At 40.4% G+C, this 17,485-nt stretch overlaps 1 protein-coding gene across 1 annotated transcript in view; it reads left to right on the forward strand.

Moving 5' to 3' along the window:
- Positions 1–1,324: 1,324 nt before the first annotated feature.
- The window catches only part of dlgap4b (discs, large (Drosophila) homolog-associated protein 4b), a 106,152-nt gene continuing 89,991 nt past the window's right edge, over positions 1,325–17,485 (forward strand). The window contains exon 1 of the mRNA XM_040159720.1: positions 1,325–1,422. The gene's annotated coding sequence lies outside the window, so the exon portion shown is untranslated. The remainder of the gene's footprint in view (positions 1,423–17,485) is intronic.

Consider the following 17,485-nt stretch of genomic DNA (forward strand, 5'->3'; position numbering starts at 1 on the left):
GTGGCTCTGGAGAGAGCTTTTAAAAGTCTGAGGAAAATAACCCTGATGATGTCATCAGGGTTATCTCATCTTAAGCCTGGAGACCAAAAATTTATAACAGAACGTGGACAATGTCTGAAATCCCTCCCTATTCACTATATGTAAAACACAAAATTTACTGTCCGCCATATCAATTGAATGTCCAAATGCTGAGTGTGAACATTTATCGACCATAGAGTGCCCTAAAAAACTCTACAATCGTCACGTAGTGACAATTAATGATCACTACACAGTTAACCACTGAGTGTCTGTTATACAGGTTGTAGTGAATGAGTGAACCATGGACTGACCTCGGACACAGCTGTGGTCATTTACCAGGCAAGGAGGCTACGAGATGACGTTATTGGTTGCATTTCGGGAAATGTGGGATCCCGTGTTTTCAAAGATTGACGCATTCTAGAGACTAAAAGATTGTCTTAGCCTCTGTTCCTTCGACTGTGAATGTTCTTTTTTTAAATCTGAGCCCCCAAGTTTTATGGAGGTGCAACACTAAACTGCTGGATTAACCCTTTAATACAGACTTGGTGTTTCGCTGTGATGGATTACAAAACTCAAGCGGGTTTCAAGCATTCGCTGACTGATTTTCGTATCAGATAGAAGGGAACGGAAGGTAGTGGGTGCCAGGTACAGGGGACAAAAAAACGTCCAAGTTTCTAAAACACAGCAACACAGTTTGCAAGATGTTTAGCTTTGCAGTATGTAGCCTATGTACAGTCTGAGTACAAGTGAACACAAACATCTAACAATGAATGACTGGTACCCTAAATACCCTGAGGCCTTTCACTTGTGCTTTGCCATCTCTCTCTCTCTCTCTCTCTCTCCCTCTCCCTCCCTCTCTCTCTCTGGAGTTTGTTGGTGGGTTGCAGCAGTGTCTCAGTGTCTATCCCGGCTCGCCTGACAGCCTGACGAACAGAGGCAGTCCTCCTCTCTACCTACCTACCTACCTACCTACCTACCTACCCATCCGTCCGCCTCTCCGTACGTCCTTCTGTCCGTTCGTTAATGTATCCGCCCGTCGTCTCTAAAGGTAGAGGTAAACATCGAGCTCGGTAATGGAGACCGCCGTGGACCGGGGCTTTTGCTCTCCCCTCCGCCAGAGACACACGAACTCACCGGACAAATAAGGCATCAAAGGACAAATACCGGTTCTCAACTGAAAACGCCGCCGCCGCCGCTGCTGCTCGTCACAGTGACGCTTGCTAGTGTCTTCTTCTTCTTCTTCTTCTTCTTCTTCTTCTTCTTCTTCTTCTTCTTCTTCTTCTTCTTCTTCTATCAACACGTCTTCAGAAACAGATGCCCTGCTCGGGAAGTTACGGACAAAACACGGATAAATCCTCCAAGTCGTCTTCTCCTCCAATTTTCAAGAGGCGTGCTCAAGCGAAGGTAAAAAAAAAATACTAATTATAAAAAAAAATAATAATAAAAATTTTAAAGAGAACGGGCTCCGCGGAGACCAAAACTGTTGAATTACTGGTTGATGTGTGTGTCACTAGCAACCACGTATCGACCACTAAATGTATGTCTGTTTTAGAGATGAAGTCAAATCTGTTAGACGGGACTGAACATCAAAGTGGGTGGGAAGGTGACTCATGCGGGCTTAGACGCTGTTTTTTGGAGTCGGTATGTACGCTGCGCCTTTGCGGGTTTAAAGGACATACGGGCTATAAGCTAGATTTTGAACCTTACACGGGCGCTCTCATAGGACGTCGGTTTGCCGGTGTCTGTGCGGTGGGGAGAAAACAGCGGCGGGCGATCTGTCCGTGTGATGTGGTGATGTGCGTTTGAAATGATGCAGCTCGTCCTCCACAGTTTTCCTTCGGCAATATCGTTTTTTGGTTTTTTTTTGGCAGGTTAAAGAGACGCGTACTGGGAGATCTGGAGTCTTGCGTGGTACTGGCCGGTGGCGTTCGTGGCTTGTCAAGTCGGGTCGGTGACACGTAAATCACAGACCACGGGATTAGCTCGCCGCATGTGTATGTGGATGAAAGACAGGAGGAGGAAGTATGAGTAAATATGAGTTTAACAGCCACTGTACCACTATAAAAAAAAAAAAATAGTAAAAAAGCACTAGCATTGTGATATGATGTCTAGAGTTTACTATTTACTGTATAGTTAGTTTTTACAGACACATTAAACACAGTAGTTTCGTGATTTTTTTCCCCCTAAATTTTATAATAAGAGGCCGTCCTCAAAGTTTAATGCACTTTGAAGCTATACAGCACGCTAAACATTGCCTAGCAAAGTGATGTCTATAAGGTTTGAGACATAGGAGCTCGCTCTCCACCACAATGTCAGGTGGCCCTGAGCAAGCTGGGAGACTTGTTACGCTTGTCTGTGTTCACTGTTAAACATCAGTAGGCGTCATTTTATTGGGCAAAAAACTCTCCAGCCCAGGCATTTTTCACAGTCATGAATCGAGTAGGTCTTTCATCAATCTGTTTGTTACGCTGAGAAATGAGACAACCAGAACTAGCATCTGTTTCATGGTGAATGAAAAGCATTATCTTTAGTGAAAGATTCGTTTTCTGTAAATAACGATAAATTCGAGGGTCTTTCAAGTGATTAAAAAAAAATGACAAATGGCTGGCTAACATTTAGCGTACTTCCAGAGAAGACGGTTTAGCTCAGAGTCCCCGTCCCATATATACAAGGACAATTACTCCACAAACTCAAATGAATTACCCAGCCATCTCTGTCCAGTCAGCAGTCATGGTTGAAAGGGGCCAGCTCAAAATGGTGAGGATAAAGAAGATGTTTTCTGCAAAAATGTTGACCGAACACTGTGACAAACTGTAAACTGAATGAGAAGTATGTGACTATCTCTGTTTGGCACTTCAAAGGAGGCTTTATCATTAACTGATCCAGATCCAGCTGTGCTCAGCCAGGGATAACGGTCAAGATAAATCAATAGTATTTTTCCCAACAGTTTAATCATATTAACTCCAGTGCTGCCCTGCTGTACGGATGAAATCAGACAAGTTGTAGTCACTTGATGTACTACAACATGCTTGGATCCTTTAGCAGGTTGCAGTGTCTTTCATTCTATCAAATTAACAATGGATTTAGGTCTAGCTACCCTTTTAGCAGAGCTTTTTGCGTGACCTGAAAAGCAGCCTAACTGCTGCGTTAGTGGCCTCAATTTGCTTCAACTCCAAAAAAAAAAGCTCTCTTATCCACTGTCACACACTCTACCCATTTCTCTCTCCTACTAGTATGCACTCACTCAAACTCTGTCTTATCGCATCTCATCACTCTCAGCAGCACTCTGCCCTCCCTGCTTGTCTCTGTCACAAATGCACACGCATGCACATGAACATGCACATGCAGACTCCCAAAGAAGCACACCAGCCCACAGCCATGTTGGATATTATTTGATTAAATACTGTGAGCTTTGTACTTACCTCTCATATGCATCATCTAGTTTCAGTTTGATTGTGTCTATTTTCTTTGGTTCGTTTGTCGCAGTTCTACACTTCTTTTTGAGTAGTTGTTGCCTACCGGACATTATGATCTCTTGAAACTCAGAACACGGTGATCAGCTTCTTTAAGTCTGTTATTAATGCCTGTATTTCATGTCACATATTGGATGAGCAAAAAGAAAAGGCACCAGAATAGAACTTCCAAACCCCGGCGGTATTTCAAGGGCAGGTCATTTCTATTTTCTGTTTGCGGAGTGGTTTCGTTTTAGAAGGATGATATTGCAAAGGTCCATTTATAATGTATAGAGCAGTCCTGTATTAAATATCTGCAGAGTCGGAGGTGTCTATTCCACTGCTCAGTCAGGGGGCTAGATTACACCATATTGCATCAATGGCGGGATGAAGGCAATATGGGGAAATGGGAAAAAATCTTTTCTCACTTGTATTTCCACAGAAAGTTTGCCAGGGTGTTGTGACTATTTGGAGTGTGTGGGCTCAGTAATGATAAATATTTAAGTGGGCGCTTTAATGTTACTGCAGTAAATATGAGATATAGTGTTGATGTCTAAAAGGAAAAGTTAAAGACAAAAAGTGGATGTCGCTGAAGTTCAAGGATGAAAAAATAAAAGGAATTATGATCATGTATCAACACACTTTACAGCTGCAAAAAAAAGATAAAGTAGAAGTCTAAATTTGAATGCCGTCATTAGACAGATAAGATGTCGTCATTCCCCCCCAGTAGGAAATTGTGCCTCTAGAAGGAACCAAATATTTCATATCACTGTGTCCTTCTGTATTTGTTCTCAATAAAGCTTTTTAGAGACTGAACACAGCTTCAGATCAATTCACAATATTGTTAGAGGTGGTTTTGGATGAACTGTGTGTACCTGTTGTGATTTGAGAGCACACAAAAAGACATCACATCTATTTATTTACCTTCCATAGCAGTTGGCAGGTATAAACAATGTCAAAACTGAAGTGACATTGTGAATTTGTTTGCCCTCGAGTTATTGTCACTTTTAGAAATGCCTGTGGGATATTGGACAACAAGGAAACTTTCCTTATTATCAGATAGTTCAGATGCAAGAGAATCAACAAGAATGCTGTCAGTAAACTGGATTATGCTAAGAAAATGCTCAAAGTCACCATCAGTAATTTGTTTAGGAAACTGCAGTGATTTCCATGAAACATAATGGAGCTGAATGAAAGCCATGTTTGTCGTATAAATTATGCCCTGGCACAAATCACACCCATCTGCTGATTACTGAATATGACACTGTCACAAAACAATGTAATTTTAGAAAATGATTATGTCAGTATCAGTGCTGCACTTCTTTCTCTTTGTTTACCTGTTGGACCTTCAAATTTCATTCGTCATGAACCTTGCTAATTCTATTTTTACTTTAAAACTAACACTCGGGGGGAGGTTATGCTCCCCTCCCTCTCTCTCTACCTCCCACTTTTCCCCCTGAAATCAAAGCAGTGTAGTGTGGGTATCACTGACATGAAGTAAGACACTTTTGACATCATTTAAAGCCTCCTCTACTTGTCCAAAACCCAAGACCATCCACTCTAATTAAACCTTACGTTTCACTTCCCCGGAGGCTGCAGGCTTAGGAATGGGTGCCAAACCATCTTTTCACCTGCCCTGCAGCTAATAGTCATGCTAGCTGTGCTGTGCTAGGATACTAGGGTTGGCAGAGGTTCAGCCTGGCAAGGGGGAGCTTTACCACTGAGGCTGTTGTAATTCTGCACACACCATGACGTGCTACTATGGTTGGTGGACACTGGGAAACACTCATTAACAGTGCAAAAACAATCTGTCACTGAAAAATCTTCAAAAGCTGGCTCTCTGCATTCTCCATTCTGCAAAGCTTAAACTGTGCATCAGCCCAAAGATAATTATGCACTTTTCAAAGCTTTGCTATGGACCATATAAGGTTATGCAAAAACAGCCACCTTAGGTCAACAACGGTATGCTTGGGAGAAATTAAAATGATTCAGGGTTTCATTTCATTTCAATGCCAAAAGCATGTTTTGTGTGTGTGTGTGTGTGTGTGTGTGTGTGTGTGTGTGTGTGTGTGCGTGTGCGTGTGCGTGTGCGTGTGCGTGTTTGTCTGTGTCTTTGTGTGTACACATTTTTGTTACCTCTTTGGGACCTTTTCCAGTATAAACACCGACTTTGTCAGGACCAGTAGTCGTCACGGGAACCAAAGCCTGGTCCTAATGAGGCAAAACGTCATTTCTGAGGTCCTGGATAAGGTTAGGGTTAGGCTGTCCACAATCAATGGAAGTCAGTGCAATGTCCTATAGGATAAGGATAGCTGTGCAAACGTGTGCAAATGTGTCTTGATTTTTTTTATTTGATAGCTTAGTTTTGAGGAATTTCTAGTGTTAAGTCAATCACTGGAAAGGAGGCATCTACACCTCAATTGAGTCTCTTCTTGGCACTGTAATAACTGTATGGAAACACACACCCAGACCCAACAAATGGAAAAACGACTGAAGGAAGCCAGTTGAGTCTGAAATGCTGTTACAATGGATTCATGTTGGGATTCTGTTTCTGTGTCTACGTGTATATACTGTATGTCTGTGTGTGTGAGGGCAAGTGCTGCTTTGTGTGTGTCTGTATAAAGCTGTGAATTGTGACTGTTTTTCTCTGTCTGAGTGAAATGATTTCCAAGTCCCCTCAGCCAAATGTTGAAGAGAGACTTTTTAAAAAAAGCCAAACTCATGTATTCAGGCACATTTCTGTCAGTGGTGAAACATGTTTGTTTGTACTGCCTTAGCTTTCCTTGGCTGGAAGATTGGAGGAACTCCAACCTGTTTTGCAGCTTATCAGACATAAAAAAACAACAAAAAAACAGATTCCTGAGGTGCCCCAATAGCCAAATGGTTACAGCGCATACCATGGCACCACAACATCCTTGGTTTGAATCTGACTGTGCACCTTTGATGCGTGTTGTACCCCATCTCTCTTTCGCTCTTATCACTTGTGCTTCAACGTTTAAACATTGAAAATCGCATTAAGTCATCAATACATCAATGGTTGAATTAAATAACATGTAACTATGTAATGTTTACAGTACTAGCACTGTTAAAATAACTGGTGTTCTTTGCACTGAATATGTTATTCTTTTTTTTTTACTGTGCATAAATTCTTCATTTCGTTCTTCTACCTTACTTATCCTAATTTTTTCTCAGAATCTTCTGCATCCTAATCCTGCCACCCACTTCCACCAGTAGTCACCCACCAACCCACCCAGCCTCTCCACTGAGCCGACCTCATAACTAGGCTGTTCCACACTCAGGCCTGCATTAAGATGCAGACCCCTTTCTCTCCTGTTCTTTCTCAGTGGCCTTAATCCTTTCCTCCTCTCTGCTATGAGTGATAGCCTCAGCAACTAGCCCCCCGTCTGTGGCAGGCACAGGCCCATCGCTAAACATAAAGGTGAGAAAATAGCTGCAGTCAAACGGTGTGCCTCGGCGACGAGAGGTCAAGCCGTCAACTGCTCAATCATAACGGTGGAAGCAGAGACCTGGAAAACCCAGCAGAGTGAAAAGGTCCCTGTCAGGTCCACAGCAGAGAGTGTGCAGGACGGGATGGTAGCTCTGTTGCAGGTGTACCTCTAGTAATTCAGGTTATGCTAGAGATATGGGAGGTCAGGGTGGCTTGAAGGTCGCTAGGAGCTGCAGTTGTTTGCAGATGTCAAGAAATCTAACAATCAAGTTCTTTTTGGTGTGAGAGAATATAGATCTGTTTAGGGTTTCAGACCAGATGTGTAAATCTGATTGTGCAAGATGTCTGTTCACGTCACCTGACAATTCATTATGAAGTGTTTAAAGAGGCTCTGTTTACTTTAGAACATAGGAGTTCATTTGTGTACTACTGTCAACTAATAAAGATAGAATGCTCTGTCTTAATGTGGAAATTAACCTAATTCATGTAAACGTATATGCAGCTGCTTTTAGTGACTGAGGATACATTTTATATTTATGAAGTAAATAATTGAATTATTAGGAAACAGAATACAAAATAAACAGCTGCATGAGAGTGAAGTTTATTAAAATAATATTTTGACGTTTTGTGAAGCAAGCTTACTCGTTTTCTTGCCAAGAGTTAGGTGAAAAGGTCCATACCGCTCTCATGTCTTTACACTAATGACAAAGCTACAGCCTTAGAAACACCAACACCTATTCATCTTTCTTTAAAAAACATCACCACACTCACTTCCCTGTTTTTTGCGACTGCTGCCCACCTCATCTCCAGCCAGTTTCCTAATAGCGTGAGAAAATTGTTCTTTATTAGAAGCGAGGTGGCTTCCCAGCCAGACGGAGCCTCCGTAGGAGAACCAAGTGAAAAAATGAAATTAGAGGACATAAGAACAAGCAGAGAGGAGGCCCACCTCTGTGTTCAATTTACTTGTTAAATGTACTTACAGTGCCTCGGTAATCATCTCTCCCTCTCTCTTTCACACACACTGGCACATACACACACACATGCACGCAAGTTGTGTTGAAATTAATGCTTCACTTAGATACTGTCTGTGAACGCTGCATAATAATGTCATCTGTGTTCCCTGTGCAGTGCAGGTGGAGAACTTGTCTGACTGATAAATTGCAAATTTTCAGCTTCTAACATTTTATTTCAATTTTTACAGTTTATTACAGTAGTTAGCTGAAGAATCAAAGCGTAAAAGCAAACAGTTTCACACACTCTCAGAAAGATCTTAGTCAAGATGAACTAAATCTTTTCTCTGAATTGCCAAAGTTGGGTGGTAAAGGCTTACAATATACCATGACTGTGTGTGTATTTGTATTTGCGTATTTGTCTATTGTATTCTGCTGTTTTTATCTGTTTGAAGAGTATTGCAGAAGGTATTCTGTTGTGTCAAGTTCAATAAGTATACCTGCATATTGAGAGAATGAACCAGTGTTATGTTTATAGACTTATCATAGTACACCAGTAAGATGTAGGTTTCTCAGGAAGTAATGAAGTGTAACTGAAGAATGTGCATGAACTGAGAAAGAACAGAAGTTATGTTTTCATTCCAGGATTATTTTTTTAAGTATAACATAAATTTGATCTGTACTTTATATGCAATTACCAAAATCCTTCCCGGCGTACCTGTATGAGTACAATTTCAATCACGTACTTACAAAAGCAGAAAACATTTAATCCAATATTTAACTTTTAAACACACACATACACACAAACACACACAACCCCTGGCCTTCACATAAACTAGAAGAATTCTGGTCTTTGCGCAGATTAATCGGGGCTTGACCTCATCATCCCCCGGTGATTGGTAAAATGCTTTTAAACACCTATAGGGTCCTCCTATTGCTCTCCAGTGCCCACAGAAATAGCCATTCTCCGTCTTCATCTCTCGTTTTCACGTTGGGCACGTGTGTTTGCTTGTGTGTGTGTGTGTGTGTGTGTGTGTGTTTGACCATGTCACCAGATATTGTGATACTACACAATATTAAAACATTATATAATGCAATAACTCTTTAGTTACAGTGTTACTTTATATCTATTACAGCTAATAGCCACAAGCTATACTCAGTCAAAATTAATTTTGTATAGAGAAAAGACTGAATAACTAAGAACTAGACCATATATTCGCTTTCACTGGAGATCTAAGAATCTGCAGTTTAGTTATGGGACTGGTCCAATATAACGAGAAGTACACAGCTGATCTGTAATCCAAAAACCAAGTGTTTCACTCCTCAGCTACTTTATCATGTCTAAGTGCTCTCATCTGTACAAGCCAATGGATGATTCCTTTTCTTTTTACTGTTTACCAAGCACTTAATTTGTCTCTTTTTCCTTGCATTTTCTGTTGAAGTTTGAGTTGCAGGCAGCAGTTTCTGCTCCTCCAAGGTGGCTTTCACTGCCTTACAAATGAAAAGAGATTTAATCACTTCCTGACTGCAGGAGGAAGACACACCTGTTCATTGTTGTTTAGAATACCTACGACATATTGTGTGTAACCGTCAGTATTAGCAAATGGTAAAACAGGAGTGTATTTATGTGAAATGTCACACATTATTACTTAACGGCGACATACAGTGCATACTGGGGTAAGCCATGATGCATAATAGCAATATAATTGCTGATTTTTTTGTCGCTAATTGTATATTTAAAAAAGCATTCACCACAGGAGAAATAACACAGTGTGGCACCAATTAATGGTACAGAAAAGACTCGAGGAACCAGGCTACAAAAGAAAACAGAGAGAGTTTGGTTTCCTTCGCTAATTGCCGGACATGATGACTGAGCTGGCACGCTGCTTTTTGGTGTTAAACCAAGAAATAATGTACTAGATGCCACATAACTGTGGCATACGCTTTGTCTGGCGTGGATCTTTGAGCTTTTGATTAGTTTGCGCAGCAGCTGAGAAAGATTATTTGTCTCATATCTGATTCGAACCAAGTTCCTTTTTTTCCTAATGAAAGCTGGCGATAGTAAGCTTGGTAAGTGTTTGTTTATTTGTGTGTATGCGAGACTCTATGCACATACAGTATGTGCCGCTGCATGCATGTATGCACATTGCATATATGCTGGTATGGTGTGATTTGCATGATTGCTACACACAGTTTGAGCAAAAAATGAGACTTTCCCAGTCTGTAAATACTTTTAAATCCAGTCTTTTCCAGGCTTTATTTTTATAATGTTTACCTTATGCTTTTATTTTTTATTTATTCTTTTTATGCAAATTTATCTCTCTGTCTTCTCTTAGTGTATTTTGATTTTTTTAATTCTTCTTTGCATTTGTGGAGCACTTTGATATGCCCTGTGTTTGAAATATAAATAAGCCTACCATGCCTTTCGATATGAGCTGTTCTGGAGTAATTACTGGGGTTCTCCACAGTACAGACCTGCAAGGGACTCATAAAAGATATAACTGAGAGAGGAAAAACAGGAGAGGGGGGAAACTGAGGATAGTAGAGATAAATAGACAGACAGGGAAACTGCCAGGTTCAGATGCAAGCTCCAGAAAACAAATGAGCAATGTGTAGGGCTAAAGCTCAGGGGACATAAACATGTACTTAATGTGGTGTATTAATAAATCTCTATATTAGGGCCATGCGTTTGAACTGTAACTACAAAAAGAGTTTGTTTGCCCCATACAACTTCTGTAAGATTTCTCATCCTCTCTCGTTTTGTTCTCTGGCAGTGTCATTTAAGGCTGTGTAGGCTTTTATTCTTTGTCATGGCTTTTCTGTGCCTGCCAATCAAAGTACAGTTTATATGAGGTTCATCAGCAGAATGCCCGACAGTCGGTAAAACAAGCTTCATCATAAGCTTCAACCGTGTAGCAGAGTTTATAAACTGTATGTATACATTTTGTGTGTGTTCATGTGTGTCAACATGCCCATGTGCGGGATTTAACTTAAAAAAAAAACAACCCACATTACACATCATAATTGTATTACTTTGTTGACAATGAAAACAAAGGCAGAATGTAACAAAGATAGTGGCATAGTTTCTCTGGAAAATGACCAGTTGCATTTGTGCAGTCAGTGTGCTGTGTGACCCATGTTTTTTTTTTTTTTTTTTTTCATTGACATATGGCATAATACATTTTTATGATAATGTCTTGTTTAACTATGTTGGTCAGTCCACCACTTTAGTCCAGACTGAAATATCTCCACAATGGTTGGATGGATTGCCATTAGATTTGGCCATTAAAAGCTCAACTCTTAGTTTTCAACCTTAGCCTTGCATCACTGAGTGCTTATCCAGTCATAGAAGATTAACAAGGTTATCTATGCCAGTCATATCATAAGCTGGTCTTGATTGAGTGGCCTGAGGCAAACTTGCCTTATCTGAGGAGAATGCAGCTAATTATGTCATCCTTTTTTGCAGCGTCACAGTAGCTTAGCACTGGAGAGCTAATTCATGCTAACCTTCCATGCTCACTCTCGTCGGGCTGAGTCACTGACAACTTGTCAGTGCATTTGAGTACTTGTGAAGGGAGGAATAAGCCCTCTTGGCACTAGAGCAATTATCATATTACACCAGCTTTGCTGCACCAATGACAGATGGGAGCAATAAGGATGAAAGATCTCAATACAATATTTGCATATTTCTGTCAAGAAGCAATCAAATGCTTCTTTGATCTGAGCCATCTTTGTCTTGATACGCTGGTGCTGGCTCTACTTGCCTTTTTTTTTTTTTGTGATAACATCATATAATATATTGCCTGTTGATGTTATATTGGATAAATGAAACAGCTCAAATGTGGTTTGTTCTGTGGGGTCTGCAGGATTAAAGTAGACATACTGTAATTGATGTTTTAATTTAACAATGTATTAAAGACTGTGGAAACAAAGCCTTACGCAAAGTGGAAAAGAGCACGCATCACGAATACGCCAGATAAAAACATAATTTGTAGATATTGAGCTTAATGAGATGATGCTGTTTATGTTGCCCATCTTTGACCAGAGTTGAGTTAAGGCTCACAACAGTTTGAGAGGCCAGACATATAACTGGAGGATAAACATTGTCAATGAGACCAGCCAAACCTTACAGTGAATTCTAAAATTGGATAACCAGATAACTGATGCCAGGGTTCAAAATCCTGCCTGCTGCATTCTGCACTGTATCAGGACAGGAAATGATTCATATAATAGCATTCTCCAGTAATTAGCACTTGACCACAACTCTAACCGACAAAGATTTAGAAAGTCATGCCCTTTACCTGGTAATTTCTTCTCCTTTTTCTGGCATTTCAAAAATTAGTATCTTGTGCTCTGTTTGGGCTCAGGGTGACTTTATTAGAGTTGATGCTCCAACTGATGCAGCTCTGGGGGAGATTATAATACTTTTATGATGAATCACAGAAAGTACAGGCAGGTAATGAATATAACTGCTGCACTACAAACAGATTACTTTTATAGACAAGTGCAGCTGCTATATGATTTCTTAGGCTCCTCCAGTAAAAATCATACAATGAGGATTGATCTCAGTTTTCCAACACTCAGAATTTATCTATATCACTAATTTATGTGTGCATATCAATATGTGCACATTGAACAAAACCACATTTTAAATAAAATGTTCTCATTCTTTGAGGAGACACACACATTCTCGTTTTCTGAATAATTCATTTTATAGTTGGGATATAAAAGATATTAAATTGAATTTGACAGAATCTACTACCTGGTTTACCTGCCCTCTACCAGTATCAGCAGCAAGTAAATGACAGAAGAAATACAAATTCACAAAGGCGGGTGATGGAATCAGGTGCCACTTGCTTCAAGTGTATACTTCTTTTTGCCAATATTTTCTGTGTTAACAGTTATTTCTATTTTTGTTTCTCATTTTTGATCTTTTTTTTTTTCTCCTTTCAGGAGCTGCCGTCAGAATTGTCATGAGGTCACTTTGCCAAAATTTTGGGACATAATAAATCCAAAATATTACCCAAAATGAAGCCAAATTCTTGGCTTTTGAGAAATTCATGCCATTAATTGTGCTGTCCATGCAATTTGCTGCACATTAAATAGCATATTATATGTGCAGAAGAAGAGAGTATTTCTACTGAGCATATCATCAACTTTTTAAGTGCTGCTCCATTCTTTATGTTTTATGGTGACTATAACAATGCACTCTGGTGGCTATAATTTTCAACAGGCTCCAATGATCAGTGTGGTATAAAGACGCCCATTCAAAATGAATGAATTACTCTGATAAAAAAAATTATTCATTCTTTCTGACTGCGAGACATTTCTGATATTCTTAGACATTTCAGTGTATTCTTTGCTACTATCATATGAATCACGTAACCTCCATATTAAGTGCCCACGACCTGTTTTTTTTTTTTTTTAATGCCCTCATTGTATTTGTGGGCTTTGCAGGCGTACCAGCTGCACACAGCCAGCTTGAATCTGGCTCATATAAGTTAATGCCATTACAGAGCAGATTATAATGAAATCATGTCTGAACATGAGCATTAGTTTATACAAACAAATGGCTTTCAGGGCAAAGGACTGTAATCTTTATAGATGAGTGTGCTCATGCTGAATCATTCCGCATTTCACTCATCACTGCCACCATGCTGAATACACGCCATGTGAATACATTTAAAATGGGACAGTGAATAACACAGTTATGTAGTACTTGTGCTTGTGAGCGTTTTGCTGCGTGGCTGGTGGTTACTTGTCTGTCTAGCCAGCAGTCATGCCCTGTGTCTCATCAATGGCACCTAACGTTGCTCGCTGACTGTGACAGGCTAACAAAGAAAGAGTGAGAAATTGGTTGAGGGAATGATGCTAAATCACTAGCGTGACAATTCAATTGATTTCAAAAGGAGAGGAACACTGAATGCACTACAGCACTTAGTCTGAATAACAGTTTGGACTGAGCCCCTTGCCTTGGAGGTCTTGTGCGCCTGTGTGTAGTGTGTATACAATGATTTGTGTTTTTGTGTCTGTTTTATGTTCCAATGGTGTGTGTTTTGTGTTTTCTCTTTCCTCTCAATAAGACTAAGAGTCTTTAGCTATGCTAGTGGCTCTGTGAAGCTGTGTTTAGGCAAAGCTCTGCTTTGGGCTAAATGTCAGCATGCTAATATGCTGACAATGTTAACATGCTGATTTTTTACCATGTTCACCATCTTAGTTTAGTATAACATTTGTTAATTAGCACTAAACACAATGTACAGCTGAGGCTGATGGGACTGTCATTGATTTCCCAGTTATCTGGTCATAAACCAAAGTAAAGGATAAATTAAAAGTTTGACCTAATGATGGTGCAAGATTTAAAGTCAGGGGAAATACACCTTAAGGGACGTGAATACCTGTACCAAATTTCATGGCAATAGCTGTTGAGATATTTCAGTCCAAGGACCTAAAATCATCGACCAACCGACTGTCTGACTGGCTACAAACCATCAGGAAACAAGCAAAAGTTTTAGTTCATGGTGCACAGCAGTCAACCTATGTGAAGCTGATCAGGTTTGTGTGTCAGTGACTCACAGTGACAAAAGCACTGAAGGGAGACTTGTGTTGTGCTGGTCTGTAGGGCCCCAGGACAGCTACACTAACAGAGGTCACACTCGGTGCTTTTGTAAAGATCAGGAAGCTCCCCTGAGAATTGCTACTGTACACAGTGAGCGCTGAAATTAATAAATAAGAAGAGAATAAATAAGAAAAAAAATAAATGGTGAATATTTTTTTGGTAGCACCTGTGCTTGCTAAGTGGAAATAGTACTGCCTGTGACAAGATGGTCGTTGTTGCCTTAAGGCTGTTTTATACTGACAGAGATGTATCTTCCTCCTCCTGTGGTGACACGTGCTTATCCTGAAGTGAGTTGCCTTGCAGTAATTCTCATGTATCTTGCAGTACAGTCCTTGGCTATGGAATCTGCACGGCCTCAAGTTAGTCAATGCAATATAAAATGTTGTAATGCTGTAAAAAAAAATTAATTATATAACGTAGGGATAAGATATAACTTTGTGGCCTGACGGCTTACAAGTGGAGCATTATTCCGTGTGAAAGTGCCCGTGAGCAGCATAATGACCAATAAGTTCATCCATTAAGTCCCCAGAGTGAGTGTCATTTACTGAGGCATCCAGTTACCATGTGGTGCAGTGGAATTTGAAGCTAATTTTAATGATGTCATCATGGCTGATGTATGGTCAACATAACAGTTAAACAAAATATACTGGAAGTTGTTTTTGATTAGTAATAATGCTCCATTGTCACCAAGCATTGGTAGAAATGTTTATATAGTGCTTACAAATGCAAGCAACAATAGCTTAACATATAGCAGCCATTTGTGTATAGAAGAGTCTTGCAGGGCTTAAAGTGGTAATGTTTTGGACAGTCTTGAAATATGAGGTCACTCCACTCTTTGAAGATCATTGACCCCAGTGGTAATCAGCTCTCTCAGACTGCTAGGCTTAGTGCTTCAGTTAATCCAATGATTTATTTTACATCTCACAAGTCATGTCGTGTGACCAAGGTCATAAGCAGAATTCGCACTACGTGCTATTGCAAGTAAATACATGCTACTTGGTCTGCTGAGCCATCTGGACACTCACTGTGCGTGTCAAAGGTTCTGTAATAGAAAGTTGACCTTCACAACGGCAGTACACTTTGCACTTGTCCAGGGCTGTTACCCGGCCACATGAGCTCATGTATATTTGATGCAAAACCTCAGTCGACCCTTTTGAAAGTACAACAGAAAGTGTGTTTTGTAACACCTCCTGAGATTAGGCATATTTTGATTCTTTTGGCACTAAAGCTTTTCGTACATGTCGCTTATGTGTGATTTTTGCCGTCTTCGATGTTCTTAAGTGACAAAGCAAATCTAGGCCCTGAGTTCCTAATACTTTAAATAGGCCAAATGCTGACCTAATTGCCAGCACTACTGTCTGTGGAAATGGGGCTGGTGCTCCGATGAGGAGAGGAGAGGAGAGGAGAGGAGAGGAGGAAATATAAATGATGCTTGAGGATGAAAAAGACAAGTAATGGATGAAGAAAAGTAATGGAAAGTAAAAGTGCTCCACGGGTGAGGAAGGATATGGAAATGGAGGTGTGGTATGCAGTAGGCGGCTGTCTAGATTGTCTTAACTGTGGAAATGGCACACATGGTCACTGCATTCACACATGTGGATTCGCACACACACACACACACACACACTGAGAAGCCAAAAATAGCCCGGCTATTTCAACGCTACCTCAGTAAAATTGACTTGAGGAGGAAACTGTTCTTCAGTTAATCTGCAGCCCTGTCAGGACGACAGGTTTTGTTAAGCAGATAATAGAAATATATGTGAGAGCACGACAGTGAACTGTTACCCGTCTGGTGATGGAAAGGCGGAATCTTGTGTGTGTGTGTGTGTGTGTGTGTGTGTGTGTGTGTGTGTGTGTGTGTGTGTGTGTGTGTGTGTGACAGAGATAGAGGGAAGGGCAGAGAAAGAGATATACACTTGTGTGTTTGCATACTTACTGTGTGTGTGTGTCCTTGCCTTGATGCATAGAGTATGTGCATATGTGTCTGACTTATGTGTTTTTGACCACTCTGTCTGAGTTTGGCTCATGGGAAGCTAATAAATGTAGATTATTTTGATTTGTTCATATTCATGCTCTCTTCTGAGCAAGCTAATGCCAGGGTGCTCTGAGGTCAGCTTCTATCCCTTTTAATGCTATTGCTTTATTCCTCCTTTGTTCACATTGCACTCTATCTGTTCCTCTCCCCTCCCTCTCTCTCTATTTCTCTGCCCCCTCACCCCTCTTTCTCCCTCCCCTCCTGCAGCTGCTACTGTGTTTGTTTTTGACCTATATAATGACCTGGACAGTGTCCTGACAACACAAGGGACCATCAGATTTCATCTCTACGCCATCTCTAGCTCTACTCAGCCACCGGCAATGTGTTGGAACATTTGGGAATTGTAAAGTTTAAGAAGACTGAATTTCATCATTGTTGGTTCATAGCACGGCCAAAACATTGATGTGTTTTATGTGCAAACTGCTGACAGCTTCTTACATAGACTTGATTCTTGTCAATTCTCCTTCTAAATAATGTCCTGAAAAGGAAAGTTTGGAAATGATTCATCTGTCATCTTCGAGTTATTTCAGCTTATTGCTCTAGCATTTGAAAATGGCAACAGGAGTATTATCATGGCGGTGGCAGTTGCTTAAGAGAATATATAAACTGTTAACACTGATGTGACTCATGCCACCAAAAGCCTGTTTTTCTCCTGCAGGATTTCATGCACTAGTTTGCATGAACACCACAGAACAATCTAAACTGGCGCCATACCTGGGGACATTTTGTTAAATATGCAAGGACAGAATAGCGCTGTGAGATTGTTCTTGACTGAGGCTCGCCTACTTTTTGGTCCCTTTTTGTCTTGTCTACTTGATCTATTAGAGCGGATCAGTATATTCTAATCTAAAAATGATTAAAGGAAGGATAATCTCTGGAGGAGACAAGTAACACACTAAAAGCAAACTCCTCATAACAACAGAAGAGGAAGCTTTCAACGTCTCAGCATGACATCTGCAACAGGAT

The sequence above is a fragment of the Xiphias gladius genome, chromosome 21 (assembly GCF_016859285.1).
Source record: "Xiphias gladius isolate SHS-SW01 ecotype Sanya breed wild chromosome 21, ASM1685928v1, whole genome shotgun sequence".
Classification (NCBI taxonomy): domain Eukaryota; kingdom Metazoa; phylum Chordata; class Actinopteri; order Istiophoriformes; family Xiphiidae; genus Xiphias; species Xiphias gladius.